We start from the raw sequence: 16306 nt of genomic DNA, 5'->3' as shown, positions 1-16306 counted from the left end.
TAAAATACGTCAGCAAAGGAAACAGAAAAAAGGGAGTGAGATAAATGCAGGACGTATGGCAAAATCCTCCTGATTGTTTAGAGGATGCTCGCCAAAAAAGTTAAACCTGAATTTAATGAAGGCATTAGCCCTAACTTCCAAGTTTCGGGTAATGTAGGGGATTGAAGGACAAATCACATCGAGAGGAAGCAAACGCACAAACCCTGCAAGATGTTCTGCAAGACAAGCAACTGCGCTCTGCAGTAAAGAGAAGATTTGAAACAGACACACAAACCTCAAAAATGAGCAAGGGGGTCACTCTCGACTAAGAAAGGCACAGCAACCACACGTGGGGTGTGGGTCTTGTTTGGCTCTTGATCTGAACTGTTAGAAACAGACATTTTGAGACAGTCAGGAAGATGTGAGTTAAGAACTGGGTATTAGATGATACCAAAGAATTACTATTTATTTTGTTGGGTGATGAGAACATTATGGCTGTGTAAGAAAACATCCCCAAGTACTTCAGAAATACGTATTGAAGTACTGAAGGGTGAAATGCCTGATGCTGGGCATTTTTTTTCAAACAATGCTTCCAAAACATTAATGTGCGAATGAATCATCCAAGTATATTCTTAAAAATGCAGGGCTTCCCTGGTGGCGCAGTGGTTGAGAGTCCGCCTGCCGATGCAGGGGACACGGGTTCGTGCCCCGGTCCGGGAGGATCCCACGTACCGTGGAGCGGCTGGGCCCGTGAGCCATGGCCACTGAGCCTGCGCGTCCGGAGCCTGTGCTCCGCAACGGGAGAGGCCACAACAGCGAGAGGCCCACGTACCGCAAAAAAACAAAAACAAAACAACAAAAAAAATGCAGATTCTGATTCAGTAGGTCAGGGAGTGGTGCTAAGATCCTAGTCTGACCGCCACTAAGTGATGCCAGGCTGCTGTTGGTCCCCAGACCAAACTGTGAGCAGCAAGGCTTCAAAATACTTTGGCAAAGGAAACAAAAAGGGACAGTGAAACACGTAAATGCAGCAAGCACGGCAAGATCTTGATAGCTGTGTCATCTGGGTGATGGGTATATTGGGTTTATTAATGTTATTTGCTTTAGTTTTGTACATGCTTAAAACTTTGTTAAAAACCAACCTTCCAGGGACTTCCCTGGTGATCCAGGGTGTAAGACTCTGCGCTCCCAATGCAGGTGGCCTGGGCTCAATCCCTGGTCGGGAACTACAACCCACGTACATGCCACAACTAAGAGCCCACATGCTGCAACTAAAAGATCCTGCGTGCCGCAACTAAGACCCTGTGCAGCTGAAATAAATAAAACATTAAAAAAAAAACAAACCCAACCTTCCAAAGGCTGAAGGAGCAGGCACCCTGTGAGAGGGTAGTGTCCACTCTCTCCGCTCAATTCCCAGTCTCCTTCCCCAAGCCTGGCACAAAATAGACATCTGTACTTTATTCCTTTCCCTTTATACCTCTGCCTTGCCCGGAATGATTGGTGGTGACTCATAAAAATACACCATGTGCTAAAATAAAACTTGTTTTAAAATAATGGGGCAGGTCAAAAAAACTAAAAAGGGAGAACTACCCACTTCTTACAAGGGGCGACTGGAAGGCATTCTTTGCCCTTTTTACCATCTGTGTGACTTAAGAGACATGAATTGAAACCCCTGTGATAAGTCCAGCCTCCTCCCCCCGGCATCCATGGTACCTCCCTGCCCAGCCCAGTGTCCCCTCTGCCAGCTCTGCTCTCTGGCTCGATACCCCACTTCCTGAACACCATCTGCATACCACCCGCCGCAGGGCCTTTGCACAAGCGGTTCCCTCTGCCAATGTGCCTTCCTCATCACTCTCCCACCTCTACCCCATCCTTTGGGGCCCTGCCCCAGGAGCAAATCCAGATTCTCAGCCAGAGTACCCCAGTGGTCCCTGAGCTCCCTCGGCATCCTGTGGGGTCTCTGTCGCTCTGACTAAATCGTGTCTGGGTCAGAGTGATCTGTGATAAAGTCTGTCTCCCCAAAACTGTAATCTGATTTGAGTCATCTATGACACACCCCCAACCACTGAGTCCCGCTCAGCACAGTACCAGGCCAGATGAAGTGTCCTGGAAACATCAAAGAGGGACAGAGATTCCTGATCCTCTACCCCAACCCCCACATCCCCATTTTGCTTTGTTCAACGGAGGGATCTTGGTGCAAGATTCCTGAGGGGTGGGAAAGGGGAGGAGATAAGCAGAGAGACCATTACAGCCACCCTCCTTGACCACCTGCTGTCTTCCAGGTACGATACTCAGGTGCTGCGGCTCAGAGAGGTCAGGTGATTGCTCGTGGCCCATCAGCAAATTGTAATTTGTGTCTGGGGCCCAGGTCTGCCTATTTCTAAAGCCTTTAATAAAAGCTGGAGGCACTGCGGGGGCCGGGGGGGGGATGGTGTAAACAGAGACCTGGCTCCCTGTTGTGCCAGCAGCTCAGAGCTGGGGCAGAGCTCTGGGTTATGGAGCTGGTAATTAGGTCAGTGAGAACATATTTATGTGTGTGTGTGTTCAGGAGTGTCACCGGGGCCGCTGAGCTTTCCCATAAGGCCAGCCAGTGCCTGGGGTCCGCCAGGCGTGGGCCGCCTTGCTGGGGCAGGCTTCCCCCAGGCCCCTGCCGTGGTCCCTCTGCTCGGGCTGTACCTCCATCAGGGGACCCCTCTCTTCCCACTTCCCACTTCGACTCAGAGAAGAGAGCATGAGCCCAGGAGGGAGACAGTCCTGAGTTCAAATCCTCGCTCTGCCACGGAGTCCCTGAAGGACCTTGGGCTTGTCACTTCACCCCAGTCTCCCCATCTGTGACGTGGGACCGTGCAGACTAGTGGGGCAAGGCCGGGCGCAGCACCTGACACCTTGCAGGCTCAGTATGTGGGTGCTAATGTCAGTGTTATAACCACAAGGGAGGCCTGCCACGTTCTCTGACAGCCTTGCCCGCCAGCTCAAGGCCCCTTCTTGGGCTGCCAGTGGTGAGAGCCCGGCTGAACCGGAGTCTGTCACCACAGCGCCCACAGGGCCGCCTCTCCAAGCTGTCCCGGCCACACAGGTCTGCTGAGTCAGAGTCCCCTCCATCCTGTCAGCCACCACTGCCTGCACCCACCCCCTATCTCCCCCACCACACCAGGCAGTTTAAGTACACATTCTCACAGTACTGTTCTCGGTTTAGCAAACTGAACCCAGAGGGGTGGATGCAGGGCAGGGAATGGTTTGCCCACGCGTATACAAGGAGCCGGGCCATAGAGCTAGGACTAGATTCAGCCTTCCTGACGCCCAGTCCAGAGCACCCAGAAAGGTCTGCAGGCCGCCTGTCCCGTGGGGCAGCTCACCCTCCACCCACCCGCCTGGGTCTTCCATGTTGAGCCTCATCGTCCCAGCCCCAAACCTCATCCCTCGGTCCCCCACCCTGGCCCCTTCACAGGCTACCTAATAACCATGGCCGACAGGTCTAGAGCAGACAGTGTTGTGCTCTGTGCTAAAGTGCTTCTTCCTCCTAAACATTTCTCGTAAGTGTCTCTCCCTCCCCATGCCCTCCTGCCCCAACCCCCCTGGATGGGACCTCAGCAGTGGCTCCTCACGGGCCTGTCTGCCTCCCCTTTCTCCAGGACTCCGCCTTCTACACCACAGGCACGTCCCATTATCACCTCCGGGCTAGGGGCCTGCTGGCCTTCCCACTGCCCTCAGGGTGTGGCCCGAGCTCCCTCAGCCTGGCACTCTGGGCCCCCCACACTCTCCACCAGCACCCTGACCACCCGCATGGCCCCCAGCTACTCCCCAAGCCAGCCTCCCAGAGAAGGTCGGAGGCGTCTGGCTCCTGCGTGGACCGCTCTCCACACCCGGCTGGCCCACGAACACTGTGCTTGTCTTACCTCTGCCTGGGATGCCCTTTCCCCATCCCCTGTGTGTCACCTGAAAGCATTCTCAGTGGGCCCTCTGGCTGGGGACAGAGGGTCAGGGTTATTGTGTGCGTGTGGCCTGCTCCCCACTAGGGCCCAGCGTGTCCTGGTTGTGGGGCACAGGCAGCGTCAGAGCAGACAGCCTTCTGTTCCCACTCAAACCTCACCCTGCGTCTCCTGAAACACACTCCTCACACCCGGGTCTCTGTCCATTACTGTTTCTCCTGCACAGAAGGCCTCCCTCTCACCCCGCACCACCTGTCTGCACTTGCTAAGCACCTCCCCCATCCTCAGGGCCACCGCGGACACTACAGTCCCCCATCCTCAATGGCCAAGGTTTCCCATCACACACTTGCACTCAGGTCTGGGGTTGTGCCCCGGGCGGAGGCAGGTCTGACACCTCCCCACTCCCCCAGCAGGACCCAGCAGGGCCCCAGGCCCCAGCCTGAAGCTGGTGCAACAGCAGAGCCAGCCCTGGACTGCTGGCTCGTGTGCCACTGTAAGGTTTCACAGGCCACTAGCACAGTTCCCTTCCTCACACGAGCGATGTAGACGCAACCTCTGAGACCCTGGGGGGAGAAGTGAGTGGCTGTGGTCACAGAAGGAGTCAGGGTGAAGACTGACCTCGGAACAGCAGGCTGCATGGTAGCAGGACGAGATGGGCAGCCCCAGGGTTTCCGTGAGTTTGTATCTACATCTGACTGTCTCAGAAAACTGATGTTATCTCATCTGCTCCCACTGATGAGAAGTGGGCATCACAACAGTGGGTGCTTGGGAAGGGTGGAAGGTCAGGCCAGGAACAGTTTGGATTCTCTCCAGCCTAGGGAGGTGCAGCCAGGCACAGGATGCAGGGCCCTGGGCGTGGGGTCACTGTCTGAGGGGTTCCTCCACCCTCCCTGGCATCTCCTTGTCACTTTCTCAGACTCTCTCCAGCCCTTAAGACTCAGCGCCAATCTCACTTCCTCCAGGAAGCTCTTCATGATTGGTCCATCCCTAAATCTCAGGACCTCACAGCTTGGAGAGGAACTGTCACAGTTCCATTTCTCCCACTCAGACTGGCGCTGCTGGGGCCCTGATCTTACCCCCAGCCCATAGCATAGCCAAGCGGGGTAAGTGATTTCATTGCAAGTCTGCTGCATCTTGCTCTCTGCTGTCCGTCAGCCTGGGGAGTGCCTTAGCCTCAGAAGGGGTTTGATAAATGTCATCTGGATTGACATTGCTGAAAAAGGTGCTGGGGTGATAGATGGTCTTTCCAGAGGCCACAGGAGACAGAGACAAGCAGGAGACCAGAGTGACACCAGGGTTAGCGTCCCAGGCCACGGGGTATCCTAGAGCTGGGAGGCAGGCAGAGGCTTGGCCTTGAGCCCCGCTTCTACTAGTACTTGCTTGTAACTATGGCCAATCATTACCCCTCTCTGGGCCTCAGTCACCTCCTCTCTACTGGGATGGGGTGGACCAGGGTATGTACACACTTGGTGATGGGGGATCAAAGGCATAAACCATAAAAAGCATTCTGACCTTCCCCACACACCATATGTAACTGAAAGTAAAGGGAAGTCTAAACTGTAAAATAAGGAAAAGGAAGTTCAACAAAGTTTTGATCTTTCCACTATGACTATTTTGATGTTTTTAAAATACCAAATATTAAAAGGTATCCAAAAATGTATGCTTTGCTCGTGCCCCATGCACGTTTGGCCTGCCTCTTGGGTGATCTGGCCCCATGGTAGGTGCTAATTCTGAGCCCCCTCCCAGCCTGGCCTCAGCTCTCAGCCACTGTCTGGCGTTCACTAGCTAGCCCCCACCCATCCTTGGGGAGAACTCAGGCTCCCAGCAGCCCTGAAGCTACACCTGCCTGATGTCCAGTCTCATTCTTCTGACCAGCTCCTGGCCAGCGCAGGAGGCCCCCGGGAAGCCTGCCGGATCACTACACAGGACCACCCTCGCCTCAGGCTGGATCTGAGCAGTGCCCAGGGGCTCGCTGACCACGCTTATTCTCATCCCTGGGGCCTAGTGGCGGGGTGCAGGCTCCTGGCTTGGCTTGCCCCAAGGGGCTTCCAGAGTTTTAAAGGCCATATGGGACCCCAGGCAGTGGAGAGGGAGTGTCCCCTCCCCCCATACAGGTTCTCTCAGGGGACCTAACGTCAGGAACAGGAAGCAGGCTCCCCCCACGCGTTCGCCGCATGGTCTCTCATCAGTGCTCACCTGCGCACGGGGTCCTCCCCCTCCTCAGCTAAACCGTGGGGCTCCGCTGGGCGGGTGGGCCGCACCAGCCTCCACACTCTGGGGACAAGCTTGGCACAGACCTGAGGGGCTGCCTGGAGTGGGTTCCAGGGGAGAGGGCCTGCGTGGGGAGGGGAGCTGGCGGGAGGAATAGGAGGCAGAGCCCTGGAGTCCAAAGCCACAGGCTGTCAGCAGCCAACAGAGCCTCAGAGGTCCTTCCTACCTGGGGGTCTGACCCACGGAGCAAGACGGGCTTCCAGGGGGAGTCCCCAGACTTTCTCTGCCCTCAGGCTCTGAGCCCCACCAGAGACACGCAGATGGACAGGCTGTGCAGCCCCTCGGGGCAGGGGGTGAGGCTGACTTACTGGTCATGCAGAGCAGAGTGTGGAAGAGCCACATCCTGGCTGGAGCAGAGGCAGCGGCGTGGGCCTCGACTCGCTCAGCTTCCCTCCGCAGCTCCAGGGCTCAGGCAGCCAGGAGGCGGGGACAGAGGCGCACACACAGGCAAGGACCACAGGCAGGCAGGCACTTTCAAGTAGACACAGACGCTTCACTTGTAAACGGCTGGCTGCGTGGCTTCCTCAGCAGTTGTGGGCTGGGTCCTGGGAGCTCAGAGACACCAGCCAGCCCTGCCCCATCACCCCCGCTTTGGTGGAACAGTGAGCCGAGGTTTGGCCTGGGAACAGGGCTGGATGATCTCAGCAGCAGATGGGTGAGGTGCAGGAGCAGTATTAATCCAGCCGTTGTTTAGCATCCACGTGGGTGGGTCCCAGCCCCATGCCCTGCCCCGGAACCCGCCACCACACACCTCACCCCAGCGCCTGGCCCAGGGTCCTTCCTACCGAAAGCACCCTCACAGCTCGGGGCTCCGGCACTCCGCCTGCGCACGCGAGGCCCTGAGACTGCGGAAGGTCAGGTGAGTGGAAAGACCCACGTGCTGCCTGAATCGCTGCCTCAGTGCGGCTTTGGCTGCATTCTCGTTAACACCTGACTACAGCCCATGATATGGAACTAACCCAACAGAGCTCTGGGCTACCAGAACAACGGAAGAAGTGACACTCCATGCACCTTTCAGTACACCTCTGATCCAACCCAGCAGCCCAGAGGACACACTGCCAACAGCCTGCAGTCATATTTAAATGCCAGCTTCACGATCTGTCCAACTTTCCCTGTGTGACCACATCTGTCGCAGAAGGAAGTCCCTCCCGCACCTCTACCTCCCAGACTGTTGGCCATGCAGAGCAGTGCTGTCCAACAGAACTCGGCGATGAGGGTCTAGAGCCGCACGGTCCAACACGGGAGCCCCAGCCACATGTGGCTACTGAGCCCTTGAAATGTCACCAGTCACCGAGGAACTGAATTTTCAATTTTATTTCATTTTAATTAATTTACAATCAAAAAGGCAGGGGACTCTATGTCTCTCTCACATGAATGCCTGCATCTCCAGGGAGAGCGCTTTGAAGTGTTAATGTAAGTGTTAAAACACAGCAGACAATGGTGATGACTTAATGACTAGATGAAAATCAATTTTATCTTGTTTCTCACAGTGAAAGCCTGCTTGGCCAAAGTTCTGTAAAGACTCATGTCACTTATAACATCCTTGCATTTTTTGCTTTGGTCTGACAAAATACCTCCGACTAGCACGATAGTTCCCTGATGTTACACGGTTGTTTGAATAGAGATTACGATTCACTGTTTTTCACAGTATATACCATCCAACAGAGAAGTTAAACAGATGAAAAAGCAAAGCTCCAGGTTTGATGAGTCGTCCGCCAGATCACGACGAAGATCACCCCAAGTTGGCTCAACCTCGTCACAGGCCAGGGCGCTGGCTGTCTTCCCACACTCAGGGCTCAGTGACTCTTTCCCTCCCTGCTCCCAGTGCCAGGGGCACTTGGCTGAGCAAGGAGGGGCTCCCCTCCCACCACTGGCCCAGAGCGGGAGAGAACAGACCCAGGCCGTAGAGCAGAGCAGCAGTAAGGACAGGCTGGAACCCACGACTGCAGCCTGCTGGAGGTTTCTGAGAGAAAACAGGACTTTGGTTTGGAGTGTGAACTTTAGGACATCTCTGGAGGCCAGGCAAAGTTGATGAGTGGATGCTGGAACAGGTGCAGGGCCATTTTCTGCATCTTTGGAGACTTCCAGAATGCTGACTCATCCTGCAACCGTCCGAGATGTATTTTCCAAGCTTGTTGGTGCCCGCACAGCAGACCCCTAATCACGAGCACGCAGGGGCCCTTCAAGCCCTTCTGACAGTAACTGCTGTCCCCACAAACCCAGACTTAAGGTCCTAAGTCAGAGCCAGGCTATATAATGCTACATCCAAAAGCAATGTGAAAATGGCTTCTTAACTCATTTGACTTTAAACAAATGGTAAGGGACCAACTTGAGGGAATTCTACAACATGACGGGACTGAACACTTCAAAAACGTCAACATCATAAAAGGCAAAGAAAGGCAAAGGAATCGCTCCACATTATAAGAGACTAAAGACAGGATATTAACTGTAGTGTGTGATCCTGGATTGTATCCTAGACCAGAAAAGAACATTATTGGGACAGTTGGCAAAATTGAAGCATGAACCACCGATTAGGTACTATTGTACTGATTAAAATTATACATTTCCTGAATTTGATAACAATACTCTGGTCATATGAGAGAATGTCCTTGTTCTTAGAAAATGCACACTAAAGTATTACATTTAGGGAGTAGAGGGACGCGATGTAGGCAAGTAACTCTCAAACAGTTCGTGGCTGGTGGGGGACAAGGGGGTGAGGGGGGAGGGAGGGGAGGAAGAAAAGAATGAATAATGAAATGTGGCAAAATGTTCCTTGGTCTACCCTCGAAACGATTCTGTAATTGTTAAATTGATTCACAATAAACAGTTTTAAAAGTTAGGGGATGGAGGACACATGTTCAGCCTGAGCTGAAAGGACTGACTGCTTTGTCCGGAGAGTGAGCGGACAGCACAACTCACCAGGGGATGGGGGCTGCCCCACAGGCCTGCCTCATCGCCCCCAGACACAGGAAATACTTCTAATTACCCACTTGCCTTCTGAGTCCTAGGAGGCTGGGAGGAGGGCATTTGGAAGAGTGAGGATGTTACTGAGACTAGACACGGGACTGCAGCAGAGGACAGAGCTGGCAAAGGGGCTCCGGGAAGACTGAAAAGCAGTCGTAATCACTCCCATTGACTGAGCGTCAGGAGGGGACGCAGACTCAGTGCCAAGGGCCTTCCACGCAAGCCCTCATCTGATCCTCACAGCCACCATACTCGGTTATCCCGATTTTGCAGATGAGGATGCTGGCTCAGAGACAGAGGTTAAGTAATCTGCCCAAGGCCATACGGCTAGTAAGTGGCCGAGTGGACTCAATCAAATGGGTCTGTTTCCTCCAGAACCAGGACTCTGAACTACAAACCCTACTGCCTTCAGACCCATGGATCAAAATCCCTCCCAGTCTGTGAGCTTTTAAAAAGCAGTGACCTCATTCCACAAACACACACTGGGACCCTTGCATTACTGGGTGCCATGGACTGAACTGTGTCCCCCTCCCCAAATTCATATGTTGACGCCATAACCCCCAATGTGGCTACATTTGGAGATAGAGCCTTTAGGAGATAATTAAGATCAAAAAGGTAGGGCCCAGGACTTCCCTGGTGGCACACTGATTAAGAAGAATCTGTCTGCCAGTGCAGGGGACACGGGTTCGAGCCCTGGTCGGGGAAGAACCCACATGCCATGGAGCAACTAAGCCCATGCACCACAACTACGGAGCCTGCACTCTAGAGCCCAGAAGCCACGACTACTGAGCCTGCGTGCCACAACTACTGAAGCCGTGCGCCTAGAGCCCGTGCTCCGCAACAAGAGAAGCCACTGCAATGAGAAGCCCGTGCACCGCAACGAAGAGTAGCCCCTGCTCACCGCAGCTAGAGAAAGCTCACGCACAGCAATGAAGACCCAATGCAGACAAAAATAAATAAAATTAAAAAAAAAAAAGGTAGGGCCCTAATCCAATAGGCTTGGTGGCTTGAGAAGAGGAAGAGACATCTCTCTCTCCAAGCGCATGCACCAAGGAAAGGCCATGTGAGCACACAGTGAGATGCTGTCTGCAAGCCAGGAAGAGAGGCCTCGTGCGAACCCAACTACTAGCACCCTGATCCTGGACTTCTACTTTTAGACCATTGAGAAAATCAGTTTCTGTTATTTAAGCCACCCAGTCCATGGTATTTTGTCATAGCAGCCTGAGCTGATTAAGACACTGGGCTACCTCCTAAAAAATCTCCCAAGTGAAACACAGAATGGTGTGTGTGCACTGGGGAAGGGGGGCAAGCAGGGAAGGGAGCAAGGGAGAGGATCTCCTTCTCCTTTCGTAACGGAGGGCTGGGGCGGGGGTGTTGCACCGGCTCATGGAACCAAGGGTGCAAGGGCTTAGGTCTCTTGCTTGCCCCCAACTCCTTCCCGTCCAACTTACGCTCCTGATGCTCCTTGGGAAACCTCAGCAAAGATCCTAGAACTGACATTAGCACTAGAAGGAAACCTGGAGGTCATCCCACTTGAGCCCTTCATCTGACAGGCAGGAACACTGAGGTCCCAAGAAGCGAAGGGACTCGTTTGGGTTTTTTTTTCAAGTCTGCAGATGAGCTAGAACGAGTCCCCAAGGCTGCGGGCCCAGCCCCAGCCATCACCCCATTTGACCCCCCCCCCCGCAAAAGACATTCTACCTGAGCAAAACAGTGCCGTCTCCTGCTCAAGGGCCCTCTGACGAACTCTTGCCACTAAGAGGTGACGCATTAAACACACGACAGCCCCAGGAAGGGACGGGAAGGCCTCATCACCTCTCCTGTCGATGGTGTGGTCCCTTGCTCTAACCAACACTGGTCCCGAGGCAGGGGTGACACAGTCTGAGGTAACACAAAATCTCAACTACTGAAGACTCTGTCATCCAGAGGGGGCCTCTGGAATTGCTCCAACAAAACCAGGTAAGAACCCCGGGTGCCGGGTGCTGACTTTGGTGGGTTAAAGACCACCCATACCCTAGAGTTGTATTTATAGCAGAGCAAAAGCCCACTGCAATGCCTCACAACTATTTGAAATAAGCTTCTGAGCCAGCATTTCCCTGACCGCTCCCAGGAACATCCAAGTTCTGTGAAACGTTCATAGAATTTCATTGTTTTAAAAAAGGCTACAGTATTATTTTTCTTCTAAGATTTATTTTATAAACATGTAAGAAAAGTTCTACATTATTATTGGTCAGACTACACAACAACAGTCTGCCTTGAAGCCAGTATGCTGTTCTCAAGTTCATCAAAGACATTCTGTCCTTTTAGTTCTTCAAAGAAAAAAATGGTTTGACTTCTAATTTACTTATTGTGTAAGATTTAAAAGCAAATACTTGTACATCAACTTATTTGTGCAGCAATTAATTAATCTGTGAAGCCGTCATTTGCTGTTAACTTTAATCCAAATTGCCTGTTAGCATTTCACCGTAACTTTAAAACTGCTCCGCGTGACAGTGCAAAGCCTACTTTAGGCAAAAGAGTTGTTGCCAGGAACGAGTTGTTTCTTTGTGTCTTCTTTGGGCTGCTGTCACTTCCTCACCAATTGGATCAGGCTAAGAATCGGCCCAGCAGTCGCTCTTCGGGGCCTCTGATCCACCCGCCGGCTTCCTTTCTTGGTCTCCTGGGTGCAGATGAATGCTTTCTAAAAAATATTCTGGATTATCTACATGACTCTCTAGCAAATTCTTTACAAAGCCAGGTAAGCTTCAGCTCAGATACAGCCAGATCATCAAAATTTGAACTTCATGGAGGTCTACTTAATGAGATTCTTTCTTATGCAAGTGCGATTTATGCACTTGTGAACAACCTTCCTCTTTTTTGAATCTGGTAGTCTCCGCTAGAAGCAGACTAGCCTGCAGACAAAGGTGCCAGAGCTGGGTTGGCTTCCCACAATTCATTCATTTGCCAAACACTTTTTAGGCACCATTTACTCTGGACTGGCCTGGTAGGAAGAACAGATAACAACATGAAGAAGCCTGCTCACAGGGGCTGCTAGCAGGGAAAACAAAACATGAAAATAAAGTGTTGTGTGTACAAGGCAGAACCACGAGGACTAGCCTGTAAGAGGATGCCGGGGCTTCAGAGAATGGAGCTGCTCCAGCAGCTGGGGAATTCACACATCCAGCTATGTGTACAGGGGATCTGCCAGGTGCCAGGCACGGCACTCGGACTGGGGAAGCCCATGACCAAGCCAGATGTGGCCCTGCTCTCACGGAGCTCACAGTCTAACAAGAAGACAAAGCAGGAAGACGGAACCGCGACCCAGTGTACCGGTGCGCTGGCTTGAGGGGGTACAGGGATTTGGCATTACACACATATTTCACTTAGGCAAACATTATGGTATTTGTCTGAAAAAGTTAGGAAAAAAAAAAAGTCAAGGAAAACAGTTTTAAGTCATTTGGGCCATTCCATCTGCCACTCCGCTCCCTGAGCAGACAGGCGGGAAGGCCAGAGGTGAGCTTGTGCCCCTGCTGCTCCCGTGGCCTGTCTCAGTTCCCAAGAGCCTCTTCAAAAGCGAACTGCTCGCCTGAGTGTGAGTCTAACAGCTACAAATAAGTGTTGCTTGCATAACACGGCCCTATTTGCAGGCTAACCACTTCTCCTGGTGCTCAGCGAAAGAAACTGTGACCTATTCCTGCACAGGCAGGAACCAGCCGCACTGCACCCTGCGAGAATGGTCTTCAACATGGCGCCTTCCTCAAGGTGTCTGAAAGGAGTTTTGATTACACTCAATTTTTATCCTAGGCATGACTTTATAACCTAAACCTGGAATGTAACAAGACTCCTTCGTGGCAGCACCACGGGACACATAACAGGGCCAATAACCTTGCTCTGGAAGTTGCAGGTAGCTTCCTGGAGAGGTTTGTAAGTCCTTGAGGATGAGGGAGAGGAGAAGGCAAAGCTGAAGTGGGATGAGGAGAGGACCAGGGGGTCACTGGGGGGAGGAACAGCACTGAGCAAAGTCTGGGAGGCTGGTGAGATCAAGATGCCTCCAGGAAACCAGCAGGCAGAAGGTCGGGGAGGATGGGGAGAAGAGGCTAGCGATACTGCCAGAGGCTAGATCTTGACCAGCCTCGTGAGCTGTCAAACGAGTTCAGAATTTATCCCATCGGCAATGGTGATGCTTTTAGGCAGAGGAGTAATAGGAATAACCTTCGTAAGAATGTTCGTCCTGAAGCACATGAAAAGATGCCCAACATCATTAGTCATCAAGGAAATGCAAATCAAAACCATAATGAGATACCAATTCACATCGAAACATAACAAGTCTTGACAAAGATGTGGAAAAATTGGAACCCTCATACGTTGCTGGGGGGAATGGAAAATGGTGCAGCCACTTGGAAAAACAGTCTGGCAGCTCTTCAAAGGTTAAAGATAGAGATACCAGAGGACCCAGCAATTCCACTCCTAGGTATATAACCCAAGAGTAATGAAAACATATGTCCATGTAAAAACTTGTACATGAATTCTCACAGCAGCCTTATTCGTAACAGCCAAAAAGTAGAAACAACCCAGCGGTCCATCAACTGATGAATGGCTAAACAAAATATGGTATACCCATACGATGGAACGTTACTCAGCAATAAAAAGAAACGAAGTACTGATATATATTACAACATGGATGAACCTCGAAAACATGTTTAGTTAAAGAAACCAGTCACAAACAGCCACAAAGTGTATGATTTCCATTTATATGAAATGTTCAGAACAGATAAATCCATAGATACAAAAAGTAGTTAGTGGTTGCCAGTGGGGAACAGGGGATGGGGTACTGCGAATGGGCACAGGGTTTCTTTTTGATGATGAAAATATTCTCACATTGCTTATGGCAATGGATGCACAACTCTGTGAATATACTAAAAGCCACTGAAATGTACACTTTAAATGGGTGAACCGTATGCTATGTAAATCATCTCTCAATGAAGCTGCTAACAACACCGGAAGTTCATCCCAGCTGCAGTGTGCAGAATGGAGAAGGAGAGACAGGGCAGAGGAACCAGTAAAGAGGCTGCTGCAGGGATGGAGTGGGAGAAGACAGTTTCTGACCTAAGGCGAGGGACTCATGGGGTCAGGCTAGAGGAGGCCAGGGGAGGAGAGGTTCCATTGTGTGCTGGGCTCCACAAGCTCTCCTGGGTAGTTGGCACCTCTCCCAAGGTGGAGAGTGGAAAACAGAAATGAGGTATCTGTAATTATTATCAAGCAGCAAAACGTATCTAAAATCTCATATGTGTAAAGACTAAACCGACTGTCCATCTTTGCTCCCCAGCTCCCAAGAAAGGGCCTGGGCTTCCAGAACACTCGTAAGACGCTGCAAGATCTGAGTGCTTGAGTGGGCTGGAGAGTGAGAGGCTAAGGCCAATAACTTTGGGAAATAAAACTTAACGTCTTTAAAGGTAATTTTCTGGGCTGTGCGTGTTTGTGAGAACTGCAAGGCTGCTGAAGTAGGCATTTTTCTTGGTCACAACAGTTTTAACTACATACCACCGCCCTTCCTGAAAGCCTTCCTTGATCCCTAGCAAAAGACTGGTGAGGGCTGAAAGGCCATGGGACAAGTGGGCCTGAACTACTGGTGGGAAAGGGTCATGACTGGGAAACACAAGGGAAAGTCTGTGAAGGGGAGTTTTCTGAACACTGCAGAGAGCATGTCAGTGGGGACCCTGACCACGGGGACCTCTTTGTCTCACTAGTGGCCCAGAGACTGGAGTGGGGTGGGGGTAGTCCCGTCCACAACCTCACGCACACCCTCAGTTGTCTCCTTGACACTCCCCGCACCTGCCGCAGACACTGGTGCTGGCCAGCCCGCTGCAGCCACCGCTCTGAGACAGCAAAACACCATTAAGACGCACCAACGAAGCCAGCGGCTCAGGTACCAGCCCATTCATTTGCTAGAAGGGGAAACTGAGGCCCAGGCCCACGGAGCAGAGCCAGGGGTCGGCGTCTCTGACTCTACAGCCCCTGCACTTCTCACTTGACCAACCGCCCAGACCCTGGCCCCTCCTCAAGAACCTGGTTCCCAGCTGTGTGTTTCATGGGCAAAGAGCTGAGAAACCTCAGAAACCTTAGGTCTCAACTGGCAGGGAAACCAGAACCAGCTCTTTCCTAGAATCCCACTAGGAAGCTGAAACATATCATGGTTACATGCTCTCATCTTTCTACAGGGAGGGAAAAAGCAGGTTAACCAACAAAATATGGACAACACAGTTCTTGTTGCAACTCTCAAGTCTCCCCGCCCTTCTTTATTAAACAAAGCGTTCGTTCTGCCCTCCACCGCACCGCACTGCAATCAACTAATCATGTGACCATTAGCTCAGGCAGAGCAAAGAGCTCTAGAACCCTGAGCTGCACTGGGTGCTGAACATTCCAGACAGGTGAGGGGCTGTGACATCACACAAGCAACACAGGCTTTATTCTCTTTAACTCCTAAGCTCTACTGAATTGAAGTAAGACACTATTTTTAAGCCTGCAGAGGAATACAACACTAAATACTTCAAAATAAAAATCAGACAGGAAGACAAAATAACCTACCACCTTCTCATGGTAAAATAATCTGAAAAGAGTTTAGAAATAAATGAACTAAAATTTCTGTAACTATTATCTTATTTGCCAGTTTTGCAGAAGTCTTCAAGTGCCAGAACTTGGAGACAGAAAGAATAAATATCAGTGTTATCACTTCTGAAGTGATAATAAATGACAGGTTCCCATCTCAGGTGGATGGGTTTTTTTCCCTACAGCGGCCAAAAAGCAAGGTAAACTCTATGTACAACAGACAGACTATACAGTTGGGATCATTTAAAAATAATGCGGCTCCCCTCTTTGCCTTCTTCCAAAGTATATAATATATATTTAACAGCACATAAGAAGACACCACTTGAGCTTCCCTCGTAGCCAAAAGGAAATATTTTCACATATAAAAATTAAAAATTTAAACTTTTAAATCATTAATATTTTTTAAACATAATACAGACTTAAAAATTGTTCAACATTAACCCATGACCCCACCCCTAGCACAAAAATCCACCCCAAAGTCACAGTTTTTTGTTCCTAAAAATCCCACAGCACTGAACTTGATCTTCACTGCAAGCTGATTGCTAACAAGGCCCCCTAACAGAAATCCCCAGGGAGGA

At 51.3% G+C, this 16306-nt stretch overlaps 1 protein-coding gene across 2 annotated transcripts in view; it reads right to left on the bottom strand.

The window, feature by feature from the left end:
- Positions 1-16306, bottom strand: part of ITGAE (integrin subunit alpha E) — a 69405-nt gene that overhangs the window by 52940 nt on the left and 159 nt on the right. The window lies entirely within an intron of this gene.

The sequence above is a fragment of the Stenella coeruleoalba genome (assembly GCF_951394435.1).
Source record: "Stenella coeruleoalba genome assembly, chromosome: 19".
NCBI classification, from domain to species: Eukaryota; Metazoa; Chordata; class Mammalia; order Artiodactyla; family Delphinidae; genus Stenella; species Stenella coeruleoalba.
This window is presented reverse-complemented; position numbering and strand designations above follow the sequence as displayed.